The sequence below is a fragment of the Eulemur rufifrons genome, chromosome 8 (genome assembly GCF_041146395.1).
Source record: "Eulemur rufifrons isolate Redbay chromosome 8, OSU_ERuf_1, whole genome shotgun sequence".
In the NCBI taxonomy this organism is placed as follows: Eukaryota; Metazoa; Chordata; class Mammalia; order Primates; family Lemuridae; genus Eulemur; species Eulemur rufifrons.
In genome coordinates this window covers 114,199,060-114,211,551 of record NC_090990.1, presented here as the reverse complement: position 1 = coordinate 114,211,551, position 12,492 = coordinate 114,199,060, and the positions used below count along the sequence as shown (strand labels likewise).

Here is a 12,492-nt window from a genome sequence, read left to right as displayed (position 1 = left end):
TAACTATACACACCGAATGATTTTAAACAATCACTTACAAGTTAATCACTGTATAATTTTTTTTTCTGTTATTCATGTATTCTTCTCTACTTCGCACAACAGTGAGTCCGTACACAAGATGGCTGCACTAGCCTGCATACAAGATGGCTTCCCTTACACTCATAAAACTATAGTGAGTACTGCGCTTCATCACAAGTGGCCCCATGGTCCTGTCATGGTACAGTGGTCAAGATCTAGAGGTGGTGATGGTGTGAGGACCCTCTGGGGCTCCGTCTGTGGTTACCAAACCGGAGCAACCAGGAAAGGGAGAGTGTTTTACAATTTCTCTGTGGCAAAGATTTCTACAACTTCTGGGAAAAGAAAGAAAATGATGACAAAGGTTTATAAAAAGGATAGTCATTCCTTGGTTATTTGTAATTTTGTGTCCAGCATACAAAAGCTAGAGTCAGAACTGGGTTCTGCAGCTCTCCTGCTGTTGAAATAGTGATCTAAGACAAGTTGGGTTTTTTTTTTTTAATTCTTTGAGTTTGTTTTATTTTTAAAACAGTTGTACCAACCTCTAATTTTATTGTGTTTGTACATCACCTTCCCTAATTGGCCTATAAATAGTGGGAAGGCAAAGAGTGTACCTTCATAATTTTCTGTCTGCAGTACCAAATGAGCAAAGTGTACCTAGTCAACAAACAAATGAAGATGTAAACCAAATGGAACCCTGAAGCCTACAAATTATGCAGATAATTGCATCCTTGCCTTCAGAACTCTCAAGCACGATGTCTGGGGAACAGGTTTACGAAGATAAGTATGGAATGAGTGAGTTAGCGCCATCGTTGCCAAGAAAGTCTTTTCTGATTGGAAGTGACCCACCAATTTATGCATGTTCAAGGAGTCACATGGAGGCTGGGCGCGGTGGCTCACACCTGTAATCCTAGCACTCTGGGAGGCCCAGGTGGGTGGATTGCTCGAGATCAGGAGTTCAAGACCAGCCTGAGCAAGAGAGAGACCCCGTCTCTACTAAAAATAGAAAGAAATTATCTGGACAACTAAAAATATATAGAAAAAATTAGCCAGGCATGGTGGCGCATGCCTGTAGTCCCAGCTACTCCGGAGGCTGAGGCAGTAGGATTGCTTGAGCCCAGGAGTTTGAGGTTGCTGTGAGCTAGGCTGACGCCATGACACTCACTCTAGCCCTGGCAACAAAGCGAGACTCTGTCTCAAAAAAAAAAAAGGAGTCACATCAAGAAATAGTTCTTTTCCCTCTTCCTTTTTACAAGGAAAATAGCAAGAAATAAAGATTAAGACAAAATTTGAAATAAAGTCTTACAAAGCAAAAAGATATTGAAAACTTACTTACAAAGCAAGAGGTGATTCCCCTCCCACCTCATCTTTTAACCTTTGGGTAGGGCAGTGCCTACAAGTCAATTAACAGTCCTTGGGATATAAATTAGTATCTTCTCCCCTACAAGATAAAACAGGAACATGAAAGTAGACTAGCACCACTTATGAAGGGAGTCTGAAGCTCAAGTACTAGAACAGTCCATACTCCCCGCAGTGCTCTGGCCCTAAGCAGAGTCATGTTAACTTTGCTGCAGAGGCCCAGAGAGTAACTAAAGTAACCCATGAGGAACTAATAATCTATAGCTGGTGTTCATATACACTATTTTAAAATATTTATCTTTACTTAGATTTTGTATAATGCAGGTAGTTTATTTATTAAATATTCACATATCTATTTTAAAGTAATGCTTTCTAGAAAAGCTAAGGAGCAGGGTTCCATGTGGTCCGCACTTCCTCTGTCTGCGATCTTCCCTAGAGGACAGCTTGACTGGTTAGTCATACCAACGAATGTAATTTTGCCCTGAGGGCAAAGTCCCTAAGGAAAATAACCTCTAGGCAGTTGGTTTTGGGAACCCAATTCTTAAAGAGAACTGCAAACTTCATTGTACTACTATAGATTTCTGTTACCATTATCTCCTGCAAGTAATTATCTATCATGTGCCAGATACTGTTCTCAGCACTGGGATACAGTATCAGACAAAACAGAAAAGTTCCCTGCTCTCGTGGGATTATAGCCTAGCAGTAGAAATAGTCAATAAACAAAAATGCTTTGAAATAATGATATCCATCCCAAAGAGAAATAAAAGCAAGGAGTGTTCTAGGCAGAGTCACCAATTACAAATTCTCTGAGATAAAAGGGGACTTTGTGTTCTTACAAGATGAGGAAAAAGGAGGGGGAAAAAAAAGGAAAAGTAATAGGCAGTCAAAAAGGTAGTTAACTTTCCATTATACCCACAAAGTCAAATTCCCAATCATGTGAATAACTGAAGTTGACACATTAGGCTCAAATATTCTTTGTTTTAGCTTTTTTTTTTCTTTTTAGAATTTTTGACCTCTTAAAGATTTACATTGTAGAGATTATAATTTAAATTCTTCTCAAAGTCAAAGGATCAGAATTATAATCACTTCTTGTACTGTGCTATATGAGTCTGAAATATTTACCTGAATCTATACCCACTGCAGAATCTATTTGAAGCTTCTATTCCTGAATAAATCTGTATTAGTGGCTTTATTTCCAAAAAATAAATATCTTTTCTTTCTAAGAGTAGAAAATGACTTCATGATCTTTTAGAAATTGCAAAACAGCCTTTCTGCAAAATAAGTAAATGGCATAAATGCTGAAACAAGCTTCTCTAATATGGTCTTGCTCTAAATAAAATAAAATTTGCTGTTTTTATCAGTGGCCTTTAGCTTTTCAAAAGTATAATTTGCCATTTTTTTAAATTTTAACATCAGTAACTGCCTCTACCACCTATTCAGCCTCAATTCAGGTTCTAGAGCCCTTCCTCTAACTTGACACGGTAACAGTATCCTTTTGTGAAGGTCAGAGAAAGAGATTGCTAAAATAGAAAGAATACTGGATTTACTCACATTTTTGTTCATTCCTTTGACTGATAAATATTTATTAGAATCCTTCTGTGGGACAGGCTCTGAGGTAGGAGCTAAGTACAGAGTAGTGACCAAACAGACCCATTCTGTCTTCATGGAGCATTCAGTTTGATCCCAGCTCCCTCACATTCTTCTGCCTGGGCAATTTTGAATGAGTCATTTATTGGTAATATGCAGGTGGGTTGTGAGAATTTCAGATAGTTAGGCTTAGCCCAATGCATGGCATAAGTCAGACACTTAGTAAATAAGTATTAATAAGGACGAGACTACAGAAAGTTTGGGTACTATATCATAGAGAAAATACTTCAGTTCTAAAGTACACATGAAGTAGTTTCAATTGATTATTTTATCATTGATTCATTTGTTACACTTACTGGAGAGCTGTATTAATTTGCTAGTTTGAGCAAATGTTTCTCCAGTTTGTTAATGCCTATCAGTAAATGATAGCTTTAATACATAAGGTTTTCACTCACAAACTTACATTTTCTAGAACAGCACTAGCCTCAGTTACTATTTTTATCAATGACAAGAATCCAGGAGAACATGACTTCTTTAAAATCCTAAGTGATGGCCGGGCGCGGTGGCTCACGCCTGTAATCCTAGCACTCTGGGAGGCCGAGGTGGGCGGATCGTTTGAGCTCAGGAGTTCGAGACCAGCCTGAGCAAGAGCGAGACCCCACCTCTACTAAAAATAGAAAGAAATTGTATGGACAGCTAAAAATATATATAGAAAAAATTAGCCGGGCATGGTGGCGCATGCCTGTAGTCCCAGCTACTCGGGAGGCTGAGATAGGAGGATCCCTTGAGCTCAGGAGTTTGAGGTTGCTGTGAGCTAGGCTGATGCCACGGCACTCACTCTAGCCTGGGCAACAGAGTGAGACTCTGTCTCAAAAAAAAAAAAAAAAAAAAAATCCTAAGTGATGACTTTGACAATAAATGTTGACTATTTTGTGACTATTATAGATACTTGTTTCAGTTCCCTACCAAACCTACTACAAAAAGGAGATGCATAGTAATTTTTCTTCCAGAAAATAGAAACGAGTATTTCCTTCAAAATATTAATATTTTAATCCATTCCCCTAAAGCATAACATAATCATGCATTTTCAATTAAAGCTCTTTATAAAGGTCATATAAAGAGTCATTATCAAAGTAGAAGCTTAGCATAAAGCAAGGGAAAAGATTTCCTCTAAAGTGAAGGTCACTTGGTTCCACACAATTTGCAAGATAAACAGTAATTCTCCATTAGAGTCATTTGGGAAATGCCCATGAGCACCAGTATTAGGGGAGGTGGTTGATTTTCCCACAGAGCAACTCAAATTTACATGGACAAAGGAGTTTGAGAAATGACGCCAAAACAACTGAGCTCCTAGGTTCATGGGGAGAGACAGCCCTGACTTGGTTTTTGTCAAGTGTACAGGAAGGTGTATTTCTGGATAAAAGCAGGATTCTAGATGTCTGGCCCAGGTCTCTGAATCCAGGGGAGGTGGACATCCTATAGTGTTTGTGACCTGGCTCCACACAATAAGACTAGACCCCTCCAAGGCACTGATGGGCAAAGCTCATCTATTCTGCTAGTGTGCATGTGGGTTTTCCTACTCTGAGTCTGTCTTTTGCTAGATGAGGCTGAGAGGACAATTCCCAGTGTACTAAACCAACTACTGTATATCAGTTTAATGGCAAAATCAAATTATTTATCTACCTGGTTGACTAATTGTTCACCTGAGTTGAACACACCTGGCATGAGTCAACTGTACTTATCGGGGCTGGGCGCGGTGGCTCACGCCTGTAATCCTAGCACTCTGGGAGGCTGAGGATGGAGGATCATTTGAGCTCAGGAGTTCGAGACCAGCCTGAGCAAGAGCGAGACCCCCGTCTCTACTAAAAATAGAAAGAAATTATATGAACAACTAAAAATATATACAAAAAAATTAGCTGGGCATGGTGGCACATGCCTGTAGTCCCAGCTACTCGGGAGGGCTGAGGCAGAAGGATTGCTTGAGCCCGGGAGTTTGAGGTTGCTATGAGCTAGGCTGAGGCCTCAGCACTCTAGCCTGGGCGACAGAGTGAGACTCTGTCTCAAATAAAACATAACAAAACTATACTTATCATCACCTGGATGTTGGCTGAATTGATTGGTTAGTTCATTGACCACTTCACTAGCTAAGAGAGTCTTCCTCTGCTTTGTTGTTGTTGTTGTTAGTGGAAGGGACAAAACCTGTGATAATTGTCTGACTATTTGCATTTGTTTTTTATTTTGCTTTGTGATAAGTACCTTATCTTCCCACAAATTTGCTTTATGTGTATGCCCTGGGAGGCAATGAAATGCTTCCCAATTAGAAAAACAAAATCTCAAGTTTGGAAGGAATGTTAAAAATCATCAAATCCAAACAATTCTCTAGTACTTTAGTCTCCTTTGTCTTCACACGTTGTTTTTGTTGAACATCTCCAGTGAAAAGCAGTGGATTTCTCCCTAAAAAAGTCCCTCTACCTCTAGACAACACTAACTGTGCTGGGGATAACTGGGAGGAAAGGAAGGAGTGAAGGAGAAAGTCACAATGAGTAAAGGAGGAGGAGGAGAAAGCACTACCACTTACTGAGTACCTTCTCTGGGCTCAGTCCTGTGATTTACAGATATGTTGTGTACTCTGTTCGGCTGATGGCTTTAGAGTTGAGCAGCGTGTGTAGCAGAATTAGCCCAGGAGCATATTAGCAGTCCACTCCAATAGCTTTTTCAATAATACCATTTTGTGATTTCCTCATTTCTGCCAAGGAGATAGTGGCTGCCTCTAGGGTGGGGAGGTTGGCAACATCGACCTCTGCTGCCCTTGCAAGCCTCATGTGCGCACACCTGGAGACAACAGAACTGCTCTTCCCCTGAAGGTTAACAAATTTGCATGCTCACGTATCTTTGTGATTGAGCAGGGATTTGAACTTAGCTTGTTTAGTTTTTAGAGCCTGTGCTTTTTTTTTTTTTTTTTTTTTTTTTTTGAGACAGAGTCTCACTTTGTTGCCCGGGCTAGAGTGAGTGCCCTGGCGTCAGCCTAGCTCACAGCAACCTCAAACTCCTGGGCTCAAGCGATCCTACTGCCTCAGCCTCCCGAGTAGCTGGGACTACAGGCATGCACCACCATGCCCGGCTAATTTTTTCTATATATTTTAGTTGTTCGGCTAACTTCTTTCTATTTTTTAGTAGAGACGGGGTCTCGCTCTTGCTCAGGCTGGTCTCGAACTCCTGACCTCGAGCGATCCACCCGCCTCGGCCTCCCAGAGTGCTAGGATTACAGGCGTGAGCCACCGCGCCCGGCCCTGTGCTTTTAACCAGGCTTCACTGTCTTTCCAGTTAGTTCTCTCCTACCTTTCACCAAGCTTTCCGTTCTCCAAGATACGGATCTCTGCATCGCATCCAGGTGGTGAAGCAGCCCCGCAGCGAAATGTACCTGCCTGATAGAAGCGGTAATTCCCGGAGGCGGGCAGGTGAGGGCAGCGACGGTGCCGCGGGCTGGGAAGGAGAAGTGGGCGTGGAGTCGGCGGCGGCCGCACAGCCCCGGACAGGCGCAGCTGCCTGGGGCGTCCCGGGGGCTCCGAGGGGGCGCGCCCGCCGCCGCGGCTCGGTCGGTCGGGGGACAGGGGAGCCCGGCGCGGCCTGGCGCTGCGCGGATGGCGGGGCTCCTGCGGCTCCCAGCCCAATGCATGTGGCTCCCCACTGTTTGGTGTTCATCTCAACATTGACATCCCTTCCCTGGCCAAGTGCTGCCACCAGCACGACAGGTGCTACGAGACCCGCGGCAGAAGCAAGAATGACTGCGACGAGGAGGTCCAGCAGTGCCTGTCGAGGATCTGCCGCGACGTGCAGAGAACGCTGGGACTGGCGCGGCACGTGCAGGCACGTGACAAACCAGGGGAGCTCTTGTTTCGTGTGATACACTTAGGCTGTAAACCGCACCTGGACCGTCAGCGAGCTGCGTGCGTGTGTCGTTACGAAGAAAAGACTGATCTTTGAAGAAGACACTGACAGCTGGTGACATGGAAGAACATAACCTTTGACAAAGAACTAATGTTTTTACAGCATAAAGCTGTCTTATTTTGTGAAAAGATCAAGACCTTCCAAGAGTTTATATTTTGATGTTAAAACCCCAAAGTAAAAGCAGGGGAAGTAGTGGGGAAGGCACGTCTGCCTTCCCAGGTGTCTTCCCGGTGTTGCTCCGTGTGCCAAATCGTCTTGACACGTGTGTGTTAAGGGGAGAATTTTTTAAAAAGGAGACTACATAACTCAATTTTCACAACCATATTTACAAAAAAGAGATCAAATGTAAAATTCGTTATAAGGTCTGTTCAACATTATTTGGAAATATGGGAGATTCTTCACTTAATAGAAGTGTTATTTGTTTACTAGGAAATTTTAAATATACATTTGTGCCTGAAAAAAAAAAAGAAGTGGTAATTCCCTGTGCACATTCTCAAAAGAGGTTCTTATATTTTTTAAGGTAATAGATTTCCCGGATTTTTTTTTTTTTTAAGATTATAAAAGTAGCTGTGTGACAGCAAGTCCAGCAGAGAGTATAGAAGGTTGTCAGAGTGTGACTCTTTATGAGACCCTCACCAACCAACAGAGCTGGCCTCACTTTTCCTGAAGTTAAAACCAGGATGAAAGGCTGCCCTGTGGACCCTTTCCCAGCTGCCTCTGTAAGATGATGCAAACTAGCCTATGTACTCAAGCCTCATGAGAGGCAGTGTTAGTGGTTCGGTGCAAGAGATCTGGAGTGAGTCTAAATTTCATCTCTGCCATTTTTTAGATGGTGATCATGGGTAACTTATTTAATGTCTCTGTGCCTCCATGTAAGGTATGCCTCCACCTGTAAAGTGAGGATAATAAAAGTACCTACCACATAGGGTTGTTGTGATGATTAAATGAGTTCTATATTTCCAGCACTTAGAACAGTGCCTGGGATAGAATAATATCACCATCATTAGCAGCAACAGCAGCAGCATTCAGGAGTCCTGCTAAGTTCTGCCAGAACTGAAGCCCTCTTTCTGAACTCTCAGGTCATCACTGGTGCTTTGCAGAGGGTGGAGGGAAGTTCTCTCTTTGTACCTTCCACATGCTCCACTCAATGAATCAACAGTTTGGGCATCCTCTGGGTACCAGTACTACAGGGCAGCACAGATTCCAGGTGATTTCTATAAGCCACTTGGTAAACTGAAACTAGTGCTCCACAGGATGGTCCCTAGGATACTGTATCAATTTTTTTTTCTTTTTTTTTTTTTTTTTTTGGAGACAAAGTCTCACTCTGTTGCCTGGGCTAGAGTGCCATAGCATCAGGCTAGCTCACAGCAACCTCAAACTCCTGGGCACAAGCGATCCTCCTGCCTCAGCCTCCCAAGTAGCTGGGACTACAGGCATGTGCCACTGTGCCCGGCTAATTTTATATGTATATATATTTTTAGTTGTCCAGCTAATTTCTTTCTATTTTTTTTAGTAGAGACGGGGTCTCACTCTTGCTCAGGCTGGTCTCAAACTCCTGAGCTCAAACGATCCTCCCACCTAGGCCTCCCAGAGAGCTAAGATTACAGGCGTGAACCACCACGCCCAGCCGACACTGAATCAATTTTAAAATGAGATCAGTATATGTCCAAAGGCTGTTGGTATGATAAGGGATAGCAGGAACAGCTTAATTACTCACACAGTTACATGCACACACACGGCACAGGATTCTGCAAAGGAGACTAGATTTGTTGCTAATGCCCCCTCCAAAGAAAGTGCAATTCCTTGGTAAACTTAAATAAAATCTGTATCCCTGAATAGCCAGTGATTTCACAATCTTTTCATTTATACGCTTTTGTACATGGTAGGCTTATGTTAATTTCTTCTCCAATCCTGTATCCCATTTTACAGATGCCAACCTGTGGCTCAGAGAAGTTAAAGAACTTGCTCAAGTCTGATGCATAAAGCAGAGCTCCTGGCTTTGTTTAGAGCCCTCTGGCTACTTGTGGTAACTGCCTCATTACGCCCACACAGTGCTTTCTGTGCCTGTGTGTAGGTTTTCCCCTCTCTATTTGCTTAACCTGAAGCTACCTGGTCCCTCTGTAACTACCTTAAGGAGGTGCAGATCCAGGACAAGGTGGGTTAAGAATAGAAAAGTGGGCTCGTCCTCAGACCCTGCCTGTGGCCCTGGAAGTGATATTTTTGTGGGGTGGGGGACTGATTCTCTACCTACTCTGAGCCTTGTGTTGGGGTGTATGGCTTTGACCAAGGTAGAATTGAAGAGACTTGGGCTTCCTTAACTCACTCAATGGATCCCAAGGCTCTCTTACACCCAATCAGTTGGCTGCACAGTTTCTTAGGCTACCTGATTCTGAATCTTCTCTTCCCATTTATTGCAGCCCTAGATAAAATCTTTTTAATGGTCTGATTTTGTCTATCTAGAGTTGTGAGTGAAAGCATTCCTGCCCTAGGTTTCACCAGCAAGAACACTTACCTCAGAATCAAGGAATCTCAAACCTCATACTTACATGATTTTTTCTTGATAGTGCCCTGGAAACCAAAACAGAATTAAGAAACTTCCCTCCAAACTCACTAAGAAACTGAAAGGAGAGGAATACATAATTGATACGATGGGGCCATTCCTCTAAACAGTGCTGGAGGCGGGAGGAGAGGAGTAGTTTGTCTCGAACTCTGTAGGTCCTCTCTGAGAGTTCCCAAACCCTCTGGAATGCAATGTGCTCCTCACCCTCCTCTCTGTCCCACCTCCCTGTTAGGTCTTCTTTCCTTTCCATAACTCTCCAGGTTTCCATAGTGCATTCAGGAAGGCATTTAGTAGATGATTCTTCTTCCCTTTCTCTGTCTTCTCTCCTTTTCTATGCCTCTTCCCCTTTCTTCTGTTTCCACTTTCCCTGAAGCCTGACATTGCTCCTGATGAAGTGAAGATTTAAGGTAGCAGAAGAAGGGGAGGTTGAAGTCCCAGGTTCTTATTCTAAATTCTTCTCTTTCCCATTTTAGACCTTGAAACAAAAAAGATGATCTCTTGCCATTCAAATAAAACAAACAAACAAACAAAAACCTTCCAAAAACCTGAGTGGGGAATAAAAATCATTCACTCTCTATGTTATTTGTGTAAGCTAGAACTTTCTGCATTTTGTGTGTCTTATCACTGGGTGTTCTGTTTCTAGGGAAGCTGAGGTGTGGTGATCCCATCCTGGGAAAACCAAAAAAATGATAGAGGAATTTGTACTTCAAGGATTCTTCTCTATCCAGCAGCCAAATATCTCCCTCTTTATGATATTTTCGGTTTTCTACATCTTAACTGTTTCTGGAAACATCGTCATTGTCCTCTTAGTTTTGCTCAACCATCACCTCCATACCCCCATGTACTTCTTCCTGGTGAACTTGTCCTTTCTGGAGATCTGGTATACCCCCAACAACATCATCCCCAAGATGATGATGTCCATGGCTGGCTGCTTGGCACAGTTCTACTTTGGATCCCTGGCTGCAACAGAGTTCCTCTTGCTCATTGTGATGCCCTATGACCACTACCTGGCCATCTGCCTCTTTGATACCCCATCCTCATGACTGGCTCCCTTTGCATTAGGCTGGCTGCCAGCTCTCGGTTCTTCTGCTTCCTTCTCACAGCAATCACGTTGGTCCTGCTGTGTAGACTAACTTTCTGTGGACCCAATGAAATTGATCACCTCTTTTGTAACTTCACCCCTGTGGTTAGCTCATCTGCATGGACACCTCACTGACTGAGACTATGCCTTTGCCACCTCTTCTGCAGTGACTCTGGTCTCATTTCTCTTTATCATGGCCTCCTACTCCTGCATCCTTGCTGCTATCTTAAGAATCCCATCTGGCACAGGCCACGGAAAGGCCTTCTCTACCTGCTCCTCCCATCTCACTGTGGTCAGTGTTTTATGGGACACTGATTGCCCCATACCTTGTGCCCTCAACCAACCCTTCCCAACTCTTGTGCAAAGGATTCTCTCTGCTGTACACCATCCTGACACCCACATTTAACCCTGTTATTTACAGCCTAAGAAACAGAGACATCCACGAAGCTCTGATGAAGTGCTTGAGTAAGAAGTCAGGTTTCCTCAGATGATACAAAAAGGGAAAGAGCTATATTTGTTCAAGGGTTGATGAACTGGATTGAGTCATGTAAATTCTACATAAAAGGCAACTACCTAAACCAGGAGCTACCTAAGTGAGATGACTCAGATGCCTCTGGGTTCTGAGAGCCTCAGAATATGCTGTCGCAGGGTATGGTATGAGCAGGTCACACTCAGCCCCATCATCTCCAAAGATTTGGATTCTTGGTGTAAAAGCCCATATTCAAAGTGAGCTGGTAAGGCTGTTTACTCACTCATGGAAATAGTCAAGGGTCTACTATGTCAAATCAGGGTGCTGGACATAAGTATTAAAATGATGGACAAAAACAGAGGCAGTCCCTGCTCTGACATTGATCAAATAAATAACATAAAGACACATATATAAATATAAAATTACACTTGTGATTCAAAATTGAAAATAATAAGATGATTATTACATACTTATTAGAATGACCAAAATCGAAAACACCAACAACATCAAATTCTGATGAGCATGTGGAGCAACAGGAACTCTCATTCACTGCTGGTGGGAATGCAGAATGGCACACTAATGTTGAAAGACAATTTGACAGTGTCTCAGAAAGCTAAACATACTTTTGCAATGTGATTCAGCAATCATATCCACTGGTATTGACCCAAATTATTTGAAAACTTATGTCCACAGAAAAACCTACACATAGATGTTTATAGCAGCTTTATTAATAATTGCCAAAACTTGGAAGCAACCAGTAAGTCCTTCAGTAAGTGAATGTATAAACAAACTGTGCTACAGCCAGACAATGGACTATTATGTAGTGCTAAAAAGAAATGAACTATCAAGCCATGAAAAGACATGAAGGAACCTTAAATTCATATTACTAAGTGAAAGAAGCCAATTTTTTTTTTTTTTTTTTTTTTGAGACAGAGTCTCACTCTGTTGCCTAAGCTAGAGTGCTGTGGCATCAGCCTAGCTCACAGCAACCTCAAACTTCTGGTCTCAAGCAATCCTCCTGCCTCAGCCTCCCAAGTAGCTGGGACTATAGGCATGTGCCACCGTGCCTGGCTAATTTTTCTATATATATTTTTAGCTGTCCATATAATTTCTTTCTATTTTTAGTAGAGACGGGGTCTCACTCTTGCTCAGGCTGATCTCGAACTCCTGAGCTCAAACGATCCACCCGCCTCGGCTTCCCAGATTGCTAGGATTACAGGCGTGAGCCACCGCGCCCAGCCTGAAAGAATCCAAGAAGGCTACAAACTGTATAATTTCAACTATATGAAATTCTTGAAAAGATAAAATTATAGAGACTGTAAAAAAGATCAGTGGTTGCCAGGGGTTAGGGGAGAGGGAGGAGAGAGAGAGGGATGAATAAGCAGAACATAGAATTTTAGGGCAGTGAAACTACTCTGTATAATACTATAGGGTGGACACATGTTATTATACATTTGTCCAAACCCATAGGAT

The 12,492-nt window shown here is 42.7% G+C and overlaps 1 pseudogene; it reads left to right on the top strand.

Annotated features, from left to right (window-relative positions):
* The first annotated feature begins 770 nt into the window (after positions 1–770).
* Positions 771–11,041, top strand: LOC138390389 (olfactory receptor 11A1-like; annotated as a pseudogene).
* The last annotated feature ends 1,451 nt before the right edge of the window (positions 11,042–12,492 follow it).